The sequence below is a fragment of the Pseudophryne corroboree genome, chromosome 6 (genome assembly GCF_028390025.1).
Source record: "Pseudophryne corroboree isolate aPseCor3 chromosome 6, aPseCor3.hap2, whole genome shotgun sequence".
NCBI lineage: Eukaryota > Metazoa > Chordata > Amphibia > Anura > Myobatrachidae > Pseudophryne > Pseudophryne corroboree.
Genome location: NC_086449.1, coordinates 779,756,345 through 779,771,148, shown reverse-complemented (window position 1 = coordinate 779,771,148; position 14,804 = coordinate 779,756,345). Strand labels below are relative to the sequence as shown.

Genomic DNA, 14,804 nt, shown 5'->3' with positions numbered 1-14,804 from the left:
CTGCAAGCAGGTAGGTTCGCTTCTTCTCCCCTTAGTCCCTCGATGCAGTGAGCCTGTTGCCAGCAGGTCTCACTGTAAAATAAAAAACCTAAAATAAACTTTCTTTCTAGGAGCTCAGGAGAGCCCCTAGTGTGCATCCAGCTCGGCCGGGCACAGAAATCCAACTGAGGTCTGGAGGAGGGTCATAGTGGGAGGAGCCAGTGCACACCAGATAGTACCTAATCTTTCTTTTAGAGTGCCCAGTCTCCTGCGGAGCCCGTCTATTCCCCATGGTCCTTACGGAGTTCCCAGCATCCACTAGGACGTCAGAGAAATACATTTTGGTACTCCCAATGATTATCCATTACCCCCCTTCCCCGTGTGGGGAGTGCTTACCATGGGAACCCCGCCGAGACTCCTACTTTAAAAAGTGTGCTCTGTGCTGCCGCAGCATGCTGCCTCCTGTCCTGTCTTGCTTGGCTCTTCACTGGGGTGTGGTTCATCAAATCGACAGTGTCTAGGTCGACAATGTTTAGGTCGACCACTATAGGTCGACAGTCACTAGGTCGACATGGATGGAAGGTCGACAGGGTTTCTATGTCGACATGTGCTAGGTCGACAGGTCTAAAGGTCGACATGAGGATTTTTTTTTTTGTGTCGTTTTCTTTGTAGAGTGACCGGGATCCCAAATTAGTGCACCGCGTCCCCTCGCATGGCTCGCTTCGCTCGCCATGCTTCGGGCATGGTGCCTTCGCTCCGTTACCGCTTCGCTCGGCACACTTTACCGTTCCAATCGTAGTCCACGTGGATCGTTAAGTATGAATAAATTCAAAAAAAGAAAAAAAATGTGAAAAACTCATGTCGACCTATAGTGGTCGACCTAAACATTGTCGACCTAGACACTGTCGATCTTCAGACCGGATCCCCTTCACTGATGCATTACTGGGAGGAGGCGTGGCCATGCTGAGCCGACTAGGACAGGACAGGGGGCAGCACGCTGCGGTAGCACAGAGCACACTTTTTAAAGTAGGAGTCTCGGCGGGGATCCTGTAGTAAGCGCTCCCCCTTCCCAGCGCCTGCGCCTTTGACATGCATGTTATATAGTATTGAATGTGTCCGTATTAAATTATGAATATGTTTATACCTGAAGCCACCTCCATGCATTTTGATAATTTATCTAGAGCGCTGATATTATTCTGCAACAGTGTGGAGGAAGCCACAGAGGAGTTAAATACCAACTGCATAGTCATTCATTTTACTTCAATACCCCAAAAAATATGCAGCTGTTCATAAGGATCATTGTTAAATGGGGCCCTAAGTGCCATCACCTTTTTTTACGGAAACCGGAAGTTCTACGGTCATTGCTGCTATAGTGTAACACTGTAACCTGAAACTTGTATCACCAGACTCCTACCTTCCAGCTAGTTGATAGACCAGGGCAGTGCTATTTTTGTAGGAAAATAGGTTCAGGAAGTGTGGACGGGACAGAGGTGTGCGGTGATGTGGGTGGAGCTACCAATTGGTATTTAAACTTTTTTATTTAAACAAATAATGCCTTGAGTACTGCCATATATATACAAAATGCCCCCAAATAGTGCCAGCTACACAATGCCCCCAGTAGTGCCAGAAACACAATGCCCCCAGCAGTGCCAGTTATACAATGTCTCCAATAGTGTCAGATATACAATGTCTCCAGCAGTGCCAGATACACAATGTCCCCAGCAGTGCCAGTTACAAAATGCCCACAGTAGTGCCAGTTACACAATGGCCCCCAGTAGTAGCAGATACACTCATGCCCCCAGCAGTGCCAGTTACACAAGTACTATTTAAAAAAAAAAAAATAGGTTCAGGAAGTACGGGTCTGGAGGCGGGACTATTAAAAACATTATAGAGAGACAGATGATATATAGTTTTTAGAAAAGAAGGCACTCAAAATCGGCTTTAAAATAAAACTTATTTTATGGAAAATACATTTTGGCCCAGGACAGGTTCAGGAACCCAGTCCCCGATGATGTCATATTTATTGAGAGGTTCAGGAATTAATTTCCTGCTGGTTCCTGCTGAAAAATAGCACTGGACCATGGAAACACTTACCTGGCCACAGGACCATCAGTAAGCTGACGTTAAATTTAGGTGAGTACATTTTTCATAGCACCGCTAACTTTTTTTCACGGAAATTAAAGGCACTGATTTTAATTCATATAATATTTTACTTCATTTGAAATACTAAAGAATTGTCTGTGGATGAAATTGTCTGCGGAAAACACTGAAAAGATGCACGGCATCCATGATCTGACAGCCTCCTTTCCATGGGGGTCATTCCGAGTTGTTCGCTAGCAGAAAATGTTCACTGCATGCATATGCGGCGCAATGCGCACGCGCGACGTACTTTCACAACGGCCAATGTAGTTTCACACAAGGTCTAGCGAAGCTTTTCAGTCGCACTGCTGGCCGCAGAGTGATTGACATTAAGTGGGCATTTCTGGGTGTCAACTGGTCTGACCGTTTTCAGGGAGTGTTCGGAAAAACGCAGGCGTGCCAGGAAAAACGCAGGCGTGGCTGGACGAACGCAGGGCGTGTTCGTGACGTCAAAACAGGAACTGAATAGTCTGAAGTGATCGCAAGCGCTGAGTAGGTTTGAAACTACTCTGAAACTGCACAACATTATTTTGTAGCCGCTGTGCGATCCTTTCGTTCGCACTTCGGCTGAGCTAAAATACACTCCCAGTGGGCGGCGGCCTATTGTTTGCACGGCTGCAAAAAATAGCTAGCGAGCGATCAACTCGGAATGACCCCCCATGTCACAGTTTGTATTTTCCGTGATTTAGTCAGATTCCCTTTTCCGTCTTTCTCAAAGTACCAACCACTGTCGTCAGAAACGTCCATCAACATTTTTCTGTGGCTAGATCTGAATGAGGCACAGTGCTGAGTGCAGCTTTCCAAAATAAGGGGGGAAACGGAGAAAGGCTTTTAGTTTGCAGGCTGGTATGTTGAAAACTTAGAAACTGCAGGTCAGCTGGGACACACTAAAAGAGAGTGAAATAACAGCAATAGGCACAGCTAATGGCAGGCGTCTTGTAAGCATAATCTGGGAAACAAGTCAAGTCAATGCAGAAGGCAGAGAGCAGGCCAGGCGGCGTCTAAGTTCATTCAGAAAAAAAAAATAAAGTCAAGCAGGTACTCAGGAAGCTCCAGCTGGAAAACTCTGCAGAAACAGAGATATTGGTCGTCTGTCTGCAGTTCTGCAGGTGAACAGCCTGCTCTGTAGTTAGTTATACTGCAGAGTAATCTGATCTATGTAAAGACATGAACAGACACATTAACTGTATGATGGATCTGGTCAGATGCATAACATCTCCAGCACTCCCTGCTTGTAATAGCTCCTCTGAGGTGTCTGAGGCAGCTTCTCTGTGTGGGCTTATCCAATGTATGGAAGAAAAAAACGGTTAAAAAAAATCAAATAATAATAGTAAAGGTCATTTAAAGGTATACCAACTGCAGAATTTTTTTTTAAAGTTATTTTTAATCATTCCTATATACTTTGCCTGCCAGGTGTCTGTACTCTTCATCTGGAAAAACTAATTTACTCTAGAAAAGCACATATCTTTATGTCCATTTACTTTATTTTACCGGTGATGTTTAAATAACTTTTACCTGGTTAAGTATTTGCATACTTGCCTACCTGACCCTCTCCATGAGGGAGAAAATGCTCTGTTCCTGGACTTTCCTGGTAATGTATGATTGCCATCACCTGTGGTGAGATAGGTAATTGATAAGAAAGGTGTTTCACCACAGGTGATGGCAATCATACATTACCAGGAAAGTCCAGGAACAGAGCATTTTCTCCCTCATGGAGAGGGTCAGGTAGGCAAGTATGAGTATATGTTAACCCAGTGGTTTCCAAACTTTTTTGAATCACGGAGCCCTAGAATATCAGAATTTTTTTCACGGCACCCCTAGGCCAAAAATTTCTTATTGAGAAATTTAGAAAGAAATATTACATTAAGTAGATCGCGTTTATAATATGTCATCCTTAGGGTCAGTTGTGTGGTGAGGGACAAGATTTGCTTCTGTTTGGCCACATATTTTATGACTGGCAGCCACCAGCACTGGTTTTGCCTATTATATTGACCATGAATAATTTGAATTGGTCCTGGACCACCAACCCAGGGCACCCCTGCAAGTGTCCTGAGACATCCCAGGGAGCCACGGCACACAGTTTGGGAACCTCTGTGTTAACCTATAAAATAACAGCATTTTCGTCACTGTAGTGTATCAAGGAACAGATAATGACATGTTCTATCACTAGGGGGCACTGTAGGAGAGTTGATCTGGGTCTTACTGGACCCAGATTATCTCTTACGTATGATAATAATACACTAGTGATACACAGTAGAGGTCGATTTTGTTTGTGACGTGTGGGATTCACAACCTCTATTAGATTGGTTTCCCCATCTATCTAAGTAGTGATCTGATTGAGATTTACATGTGAATTAGGTGACATAGGGGCCTATGTGGGTAATTCAGACCTGATTGCTGGGCTACGTTTTTTGCTGCCTTGCGATCAGATAGTCGCCGCCTACAGGGGGAGGGTGAATTCGCTGTGCAAGTGTGCGTTCGGATGTGTAGCAGAGCTGCACAAACTGATTTTGTGAAGTCTCTGCTCAGCCCAGGACTTACTCAGCCGCTGCGATTGCTTCTTGCAATTGCTTCTTGCAATTGCTTTTCTTCGGAACCGGTGCTGACGTCATACACCCTCCCTTCAAACGCTTTGACACTCCTGCGTTTGTCCGGACACTCCCTGGAAATGGTCAGTTGCCACCCACAAACGCCCTCTTCATGTCAATCACCTGTGTGTTCGGATTTTTCACACCATCCCGTCGCTGACCGGTGATCCCCGTTGCTGCGGTCCGTCGCGCCTGCGCATTGTGGTGCATACGCAGTTCAGATCTGATTGCACAGCAGCGATCAGGTCTGAATTACCCCCTATTTACTAAGCCTTGGATGGAGATAAAGTACCAGCCAATCAGTGCCATGTCACAGGCTGGCTTTGAAAAATGGCAGTTAGGAGCTGATTGACTGGTATTTTATCTCCGTCCACTTTATCTCCATCCAGGGCTTAGTAAATAGACCCCTAAGAATATTGTATTAAAGGGCCTAATGTGTCCCAATGGAGCATTCCCCAGAAGTGAATCTTACACCCCCACGATGCTGATTATGCCAAATTTCTGGCAATATGATCTGCATGTCACAGGAGAATCATCAGCCCAGGACAGGAGATGTTTTCCAATCTTCTATTGCCCGGTATTGGTGAGACTGTGCCCGCTGTAGCCTCAGATTACTGTGTTTAGCTGGCAGGAGTGGAACCCAGTCTGCTGCTGCTATAGCCACGGGCTTAGCCAGAACTTTTTTGTCCCACAGCGACTCCAAGTCATATTATGACACATTGTAGTACTCTCAGTTAACGATATGCCACATTGTAGTGCAGCCAGTCCACGTTGCACCACACAGTGCTCCCAGTTTACATTATGCCATGCAGTGTGCGGTATTCAATTGATTATTGCACCCGATCTCTCATCTAAAGTGATGGGAGATCGCAGGGGTGATATCCAATTGTATCTAGTTTTCGCAATCGTTTGGGCGCCCAAATGGGTCACTTTATGACCATTTCAATTTGACACCCCCTGGGGGGTGTGAGCTGAAATGCACACGCTGGCATCCATTACACCCGAATGGAGCGTCAATTGAATAGCTCCGTTTGAGCGCAATCTACTGGCTGCTGGTGGAAAAACAATTGAATTCCGCCCAGTGTCTCCAGAACAAATTATGCCACAATGAAGTGCCCCCAATTAACATTATGCCACATTGTACTGCCCCCAGTTTATATTATGCCACAATATGTTGCCCCCAGTTCCAATTATGCCACATTAAAGTGTCCTAGTCATTTTATGCCATGGTATAGTGCTTTCAGTTCATACTGTGCCACATTACAGTGCCCCAGTTCATATTATGTTTATTAAAGTGTCCTCCAGTTCATGTTATATTCATTAAAGTGCCCTCCAGTTCATGTTATATTCATTAAAGTGCCCTTCAGTTCATATTATGTTCATTAAAGTGCCCTCCAGTTCATATTATGTTCATTAAAGTGCCCTCCAGTTCATATTATGTTCATTAAAGTGCCCTTCAGTTCATATTATGTTCATTAAAGTGCCCTTCGGTTCATATTATGTTCATTAAAGTGCCCTCCAGTTCATGTTATGCCACATTACAGTGCCCCCCAGTACATTAAACATGCACTACCCCCCATTACCATTATATCTATAGCATCCACTACGTACACCGCTCCCTGGAAAAGGAACGTCACCCTATTAGGCAGCCTGGGCTTCTGATTGAGCGACTGATACATTTCTGTGGTCTGGATGGCACAGTTCTAAGTTGGTTCAAATCATTTCTCACAGGCAGGTCACAGAGAGTATCATCTGGATTATACTCATCACCACCAGTGCCATTGCCATGTGGTGTCCCACAAGGTTCTATACTATCCCCCATGCTTTTTGCAGTATACATGCTTCCATTGGGCGAAATAATCAGGCCCCATGGCCTGGTCTACCACTGCTATGCAGATGATACACAACTGTACTTGTCCTTTGCTCCGGGCACTGATAACCCAATAGCAACCCTAAATGGCTGTCTAGCTGAACTACTGGAGTGGATGAGCGCCAGTTGGCTGCGACTGAACCCGGATAAAACAGAGGTCCTTATGATACGACCGCAACATCAAAGGACAAGACTGCAGCATAGCCAACCAACTGGACTTACACTCGGGGATTCAGAATTACAGACCAGTGATCGTGTGCGGAATCTTGGCGTTGTCCTGGATGGTGGCTTGACACTTAAACATCAGATATCAGCCACAATCAAATCCTCATTCTTTCACCTGAGGAACATAGCCAGAATCAAGCACTTAATTCCCTCAGATGATATGCCAAAAGTCATACATGCATTTGTATCATCTCGTTTAGACTACTGTAATGCCCTCTACCTTGGTCTACCAGCAAAAGAATTGCAGCGCTTACAGCTGGTGCAAAACACAGCTGCCAGGCTATTAACCAACCAGCCCCGTTCTAGCCACATAACACCCATCCTCTACTCCCTTCACTGGCTGCCTGTACGATGGCGAATCATCTTCAAGATTGGCTTACTGAGTTTCAAAGCATTACATGACCAAGGCCCAAGGTACCTGAAACAGCTTCTGACCCCATACTGCCCCACTCGATTACTGCGATCTGTAGATGAAGGACTTTTAGCAGTACCTAGAATCTACTGTAATTCATCTGGGGGTCGAGCTTTTAGTCATGCGGCTCCGACTCTATGGAACTCACTTCCCCGCACAGTGCGAGAGGCCCCAACTATAGAATCCTTCAAAAGTAGACTCAAGACTTTTCTGTTTACTCAAGCATTTCCATAATGTCCCTTTTAGTATCTTCATGCTTCTGTATTTTATGAAAATGTACTTCATTATTTTCTGTACTATATTATGCTATGTATCTGTTAAGCGCCTTGGGTCCTATTGGAGAAAGAGCGCTATATAAATAAAATTATTATTATTATTATTATTATCCTATGTGGAAGTGTGGTGACATATTATATCAAAATTAGCTCACTTACTTCATAAAGGTTGTGATCAAGGTGAATCCTGCCCTCCATGATGGTGAAACACAGGAGAGGAATCATATTGGAGTGGAGCTTTATTGAGAAGGAGAGACCCCCACCTAAATGAGCACCGAAGAGTCCACTTTATCAGGCCAGACAACGGGCTGGACCCAACAGCTTAGGCAACACCGGAAACTTGGTAGACAACTATATGACCATGGTCCGGGGTTGCCGTAATTCTTGCAGCCTCCTAACTCTATGGACCCCATAACGAAGGCACTACCTGCATCCACTATAGATATGCCCATGGTTGTAGCCCATCCACTTCAAGGTTTGATGTGCTATGAATTTAGAGATGTTCTGCAGCATACTGTACTCTAGTTATAATGAACTGTTCTATTGAACCACTCTCTCCATTCAAGTCTGAATTCTCTCATTAACAAAGTATTTCCATTCAGAGAGCTGCTGCTCACTGGATGTTTTTGTGTTATACATGATTCCCTGGAGACTGTTGTGTGTGAAAATCCCTTTTTCTGACACACTCAAACCACCCGCTCTAGCACCAGCAATCATTCCATGGTTAAAGTCACTTAGATCCCTTTTTTTGCCATTATAGTATTTGGTCTAAACAACAACTGAACCTCTTGACAACGTCTTCATGCTTTCACGTTTTCAGTTTCTGCCATGTTCACTAGTTGTTAGTTTTTGTTTCACCTTCTTTTTCTAGGTCATATTTCTACTTTTATTGAGTTGTGTCCATTGTTGGTAAGTGCAACGATTATATTCTAGTGATGTCACAACATACTTACCAACTCTCCCGTGACATCTGGGACAGTCCAAAATTTAAGGGCCCTTTACCGGATTCCTAACGGAGTTGGACTGAGTGGTGATTAGATGGCGCATTTTGCATTAAATCGTGCCATCATAAAACTGCCCCTTTCAAGTCATGGCTATTAACAGTGCTGCGAATCGTGGCTTTTAACAGTGGGGTTGAGGCCAACATGAAGTGAAGCTCATCGGACATGGCTGCCCCTTACAGGACTCTCCCGGAATGGGCTCAGACAAAATCGGTAAGTATGTGTCACAATGGGCCATCTTTATACCACCCTTTATTAATGACCCAGACACCATTTTTCCTTCAGTTTGCCCGTAGCTAGTAGACTGAACCATCTCAAACCAGGTAGGGCAGGAACTGAAGCAACAAGCTAGTAATCCTGGGCTCCAATCTATGAGCCTGTCCTTTCCAAAACAGTCTACTTTGATCTTCATCAGTAGATTCCTGGCATGGAGAGGACTCATAAACTGTTCATCTAGCTAGCGGCTTCTTAAATGGGCCAATGTCATTGTATCCCCAGCTAGAGTACTGTTATCTATAGCACACCACATATATGGCTGAGGCAGCTAACAGTGTGTTCGTTGTGTCTGTGTATTCCAACTATTATATACAGTATATTGGTGTATTTAATATTATTTATTTTCTTGGCTACCAGTTGCATGTCTCATAATGGTCTATACCTCCTTCTCTATGCAAAAGGGGGAGGAGTCTCTGTGCAAAGGTTATGTGAGTGATAACCAGCAGGTTTGTCCTGACTCCTGGGAACTTGGAAATTTTAGGCCTGATTCAGAGGTTATGCTAATTAATTTGCAGCTGCGAATGTGTATTATGCAAAAATATGCTAATGCTGCAGCCACCTGGAAAGATATTAAGACTAGTATATCTAATTATATTTAGATGCCGACCAGTGTCCTCCCAAATCGCTGCGGTTGTCCCCACTGCTCTGCCCACTACCGGTAGCTATGCCTGTATAGCAGCACAGCTGAGCAGCATATTGGGAAGAAAATGTCTATGAGCCAATTTAATGTTTGTACACACATGCTTAGCAAGTGCGATTCTCTAGGCTACGGAACTGCTAATGTTAAGTGAAGCTGCCACCCTGAAATGAAAAGAGACGCAAACCGGAGCCATCGCAAACTTATTCGCAACTGCGTACACATGCCCAGACCATACACAAGAATAAGGAACATCGACCGTAAGGAGAGGTCTATGTCTACGCAGACTGGCCGCGGCAGTAACGACGCTGGTGCCATGTATCTCTGCATACACGATCGCAGCTGAAGGCACATCCACGACCCAAAAAACGGCCATGACACATCTGCATTTTTGCCGCCACTCCCACATTTACTCCCCCATGACGGTCCCTTCCTGTCAATCACTCAGCAAGCGTGAGCGCAAAAGTACCTTGGTGCGTGCACAGTGTGAACGCAGCACATGCGCAGTCTGCTGATAATCGCTCCGTTGCAGAAGCATCAGCCATTGCATACAAACATGAATTAGACCCTGTGTTCAGTGATGCATATGGGGCCAGATGTAATGAAGTCCGCGTTGGCTGGAGGTTCGGTTTCCCGTCTTAACCCGGAGGTTTTTTTAGAGTGGCAATCATTTAAAGGGCAAAACCATACCTTGTAAATGATTGCCGCTTTAAAAAAAAATCTGAGTTCGGCCGGGAACCTGCATCTCCGGCCAACTCGGATTTCACATTACATCCGGTCAGGCCCTGGCATACGCGTGCACACTGCTAAAGGAGGCGCGCGGACACTGGCGACGGGGGGGGGGGTCCGCGAGTCAAGGGGGGTAGACTCGTGCCACGCCTACATTTCCATGGAGACAGGCAGGAGGGCGGGGGAGCTTCCACAGCAGAGAGCCAGAGGATGCGCTGCACGTGGCCTTCCCGGCACTCTGAATGACAGTTCCGGCTCACCAACCCATCGGCAGTCCCGCCCTGCATCCGGACCCTGGTCTACTAGGACTAGTGAAAGGGAGAGTCACACAGTCCTTTGATAAATAACTCTTTCTCTATTAAAACTAGTGATGAGCGGGTTCGGTTCCTCGGAATCCGAACCCCCCGAACTTCACCCATTTTACACGGTTCCGAGGCAGACTCGGATCCTCCCGTCTTGCTCGCTTAACCCGAGCGCGCCCGAACGTCATCAATCCGCTGTCGGATTCTCGAGAGATTCGTATTCTATATAAGGAGCCGCGCGTCGCCGCCATTTTCACTCTGCATTGGAGATGATAGGGAGAGGACGTGCAGCGTTCTCTCAGTTTCTGTGTTCAGTGTGCTGCAAATATCTGTGCTCAGTGTGCTGCAAATATCTGTGCTCAGTATGCTTGCAAATATCTGTGCTCAGTGTGCTGAAAATATCTACGTTCTCTGCCTGAAAAACGCTCCATATCTGTGCTGCATTGTAGTATATAGTAGGAGGACAGTGCAGAATTTTGCTGACCAGTGACTACCAATATTATATAGCAGTACGGTACAGTAGTCCACTGCTCTACCTACCTCTGTGTCGTCAAGTATACTATCCATCCATACCTGTGGTGCATTTTAGTTGTGCGCAGTATATATAGTAGGAGGACAGTGCAGAATTTTGCTGACCACCAGTATATAATATATAGCAGTACGGTACAGTAGGCCACTGCTCTACCTACCTCTGTGTTGTCAAGTATACTATCCATCCATACCTGAGGTGCATTTTAGTTGTGCACAGTATATATAGTAGGAGGACAGTGCAGAATTTTGCTGACCACCAGTATATAATATATAGCAGTACGGTACAGTAGTCCACTGCTCTACCTACCTCTGTGTCGTCAAGTATACTATCCATCCATACCTGTGGTGCATTTTAGTTGTGCGCAGTATATATAGTAGGAGGACAGTGCAGAATTTTGCTGACCACCAGTATATAATATATAGCAGTACGGTACAGAAGGCCACTGCTCTACCTACCTCTGTGTCGTCAAGTATACTATCCATCCATACCTGTGGTGCATTTTAGTTGTGCGCAGTATATATAGTAGGAGGACAGTGCAAATTTTTGCTGACCACCAGTATATAATATATAGCAGTACGGTACAGTAGTCCACTGCTCTACCCCTGTGTTGTCAAGTATACTACAAAAGTTCAGTAAAATTACCCAAAAATCAAAATTAAAAGCGTTTGATGAGAAGCGTTAACTTGCCAATATGCCATTTACGACATGGAGTGGCAAGGAACGGCTGAGGCCCTGGCCTATGTTCATGGCTAGTGGTTCAGATTCACATGAGGATGGAAGCACTCATCCTCTCGCTAGAAAACTGCAGTGTCACTCCTAGATGGGCCAGGTGTTTGTGTTGGCCACTTGGGTCGCTTAGCTTAGCCATCCAGTGACCTTGGTGCACCTTTTTTTTTCTTTGCATCATGTGCTGTTTGGGGACTATTTTTTAAATCTGCCATCCTGTCTGACACTGCAGTGCCACTCCTAGATGGGCCAGGTGTTTGTGTCGGCCACTTGTGTCGCTTAGCTTAGCCATCCAGCGACCGTGGTGCACCTCTTTTTTTCTTTGCATCATGTGCAGTTTGGGGACTATTTTTTAAATCTGCCATCCTGTCTGACACTGCAGTGCCACTCCTGGATGGGCCAGGTGTTTGTGTCGGCCACTTGGGTCGCTTAGCTTAGACATCCAGCGACCTGGGTGCACCTCTTTTTTTCTTTGCATCATGTGCTGTTTGGGGACTATTTTTTAAATCTGCCATCCTGTCTGACACTGCAGTGCCACTCCTAGATGGGCCAGGTGTTTGTGTCGGCCACTTGGGTCGTTTAGCTTAGTCACACAGCTACCTCATTGCACCTCTTTTTTTCTTTGCATCATGTGCTGTTTGGGGACTATTTTTTAAATCTGCCATCCTGTCTGACACTGCAGTGCCACTCCTAGATGGGCCAGGTGTTTGTGTCGGCCACTTGGGTCGCTTAGCTTAGTCACACAGCTACCTCATTGCACCTCTTTTTTTCTTTGCATCATGTGCTGTTTGGGGACTATTTTTTAAATCTGCCATCCTTTCTGACACTGCAGTGCCACTCCTAGATGGGCCAGGTGTTTGTGTCGGCCACTTGGGTTGCTTAGCTTAGCCATCCAGCGACCTTGGTGCACCTCTTTTTTTCTTTGCATCATGTGCTGTTTGGGGACTATTTTTTAAAATCTGCCATCCTGTCTGACACTGCAGTGCCACTCATAGATGGGCCAGGTGTTTGTGTCGGCCACTTGGGTCGCTTAGCTTAGCCACACAGCTACCTCATTGCACCTCTTTTTTTCTTTGCATCATGTGCTGTTTGGGGACTATTTTTTAAATCCGCCATCCTGTCTGACACTGCAGTGCCACTCCTAGATGGGCCAGGTGTTTGTGTCGGCCACTTGGGTCGCTTAGCTTAGTCACACAGCTACCTCATTGCACCTCTTTTTTTCTTTGCATCATGTGCTGTTTGGGGACTATTTTTTAAATCTGCCATCCTGTCTGACACTGCAGTGCCGCTCCCAGATGGGCCAGGTGTTTGTGTCGGCCACTTGGGTCGCTTAGCTTAGTCACACAGCTACCTCATTGCACCTCTTTTTTTCTTTGCATCATGTGCTGTTTGGGGACTATTTTTTAAATCTGCCATCCTGTCTGACACTGCAGTGCCACTCCTAGATGGGCCAGGTGTTTGTGTCGGCCACTTGGGTCGCTTAGCTTAGCTATCCAGCGACCTCGGTGCAAATTTTAGGACTAAAAATAATATTGTGAGGTGTGAGGTGTTCAGAATAGACTGGAAATGAGTGGAAATTATGGTTATTGAGGTTAATAATACTATGGGATCAAAATGACCCCAAATTCTATGATTTAAGCTGTTTTTGAGGGGTTTTTGTAAAAAAAACACCCGAATCCAAAACACACCCGAATCCGACAAAAAATTTTCAGGGAGGTTTTGCTAAAACGCGTCCGAATCCAAAACACGGCCGCGGAACCGAATCCAAAACCAAAACACAAAACCCGAAAAATTTCCGGTGCACATCACTAATTAAAACATGGGGGACAACATTAGCCACCATTATGCAACACTAACTGATTACAGTGCATGCTCCACCGACTCTAGAGTTCTGAAATATTGCCAAATGAAAGCTCCGAAGTACAGTTGTCTCGGGACTTTTTTACCCCAGCGACACTGAAAATCAGATGAAAATTTTACAATGAAATCATTCAACAGGTAATAATGAAAAGACACTCTATGGTGACCACCTGCACTACCCTTCCTTGCACACCTCCATCAGAAAACAAAAAAGGAAGGTTTTACTGGTCTATTGAACAGCAGGATCCTGTTCTTATAAAACACCTCTTAATTACTTCCTAAATCTTACTACGGGAGGTGAGGGTACCGTGTGAGCTAGCGCCATTGTTTTGTTCAAGCGTGTTTTGTTAATTTGATTTAGCAGAAAGTTGACTGCACTTTATATGGCTGTGGCTACAGCAGACTAAGCCATCAGAACTAACAGCTACGTTTCCTGAGATTGCCTTAAATTGAGCCAAGGTGCCATGTTAAATGTCAGTAAATGCGTGGTCTTTATTTGAAAGGTCTTAATCATGGAACGTAGATGAAACATTTCCTCTTGTTTCTTTATAGGCAGAACCAACTACACCAAATTGAAAGTTACTTTTAGGGAAGAAAAAGAACGATGAAAGAAGAAATTGCGGGATGTTGGAACTATTAATGCTGTGTTGGAACGTTTAATGTATTTTTTTACATTTTCAAAAATGTCATTTAATTACATCTTATTCTTTTGACATTAACTTCATGTTGTTGATCAGGAAAATGGTAATAAAAATGGTCCTGAGACGGACGCCATGCCAATATTCACGCAAACAGTCGATGTTTCTCAACTGTGCAGGCATTCCATGGTGTGTGCGCACAAAGGCGCAGCAGTTAGGGTTAGGCTGTGGGGGAGGGAGGGTTAGGGTTACACTGTGGGGAGTGGGGGTTAGGGTTAGGCACCGCTGGGGATGGTTACTGTAGGGTTAGGCTGCGGTGGTGGTGGTGGTGGTGGGGGGGGGTGGGGTTAGGTTCAGGATGCGGAATCTCTAATGAAAAAACTGCTGGAACTGAGCTGAGGTAAACTGCAGGGGGTGTGTGTTAGGGTTAGGCTGGGGCAGGGAGGGTTAGGCTTTCGGGAGAGGTAGTTAAGGTTAGGCACCAACGATTAGGACTAGGCTTGGGGGAGGGGGTTAGGCACCACCGTGGAGGGTTAGGGTTAGGCTGCGGGGGGGTTAGGGTTAGGCTGTGTAGAGGGGGGTTAGGGAAGGCTGCGGAGAGTGGGGGATAGGCAC

At 45.5% G+C, this 14,804-nt stretch overlaps 1 long non-coding RNA gene across 1 annotated transcript in view; it reads left to right on the top strand.

Moving 5' to 3' along the window:
• The window catches only part of LOC134935721 (uncharacterized), a 41,953-nt gene extending 27,620 nt beyond the window's left edge, over positions 1–14,333 (top strand). The window contains exon 2 of the long non-coding RNA XR_010180367.1: positions 14,104–14,333. This is a non-coding gene — a long non-coding RNA (uncharacterized LOC134935721). The remainder of the gene's footprint in view (positions 1–14,103) is intronic.
• Positions 14,334–14,804: the final 471 nt, after the last annotated feature.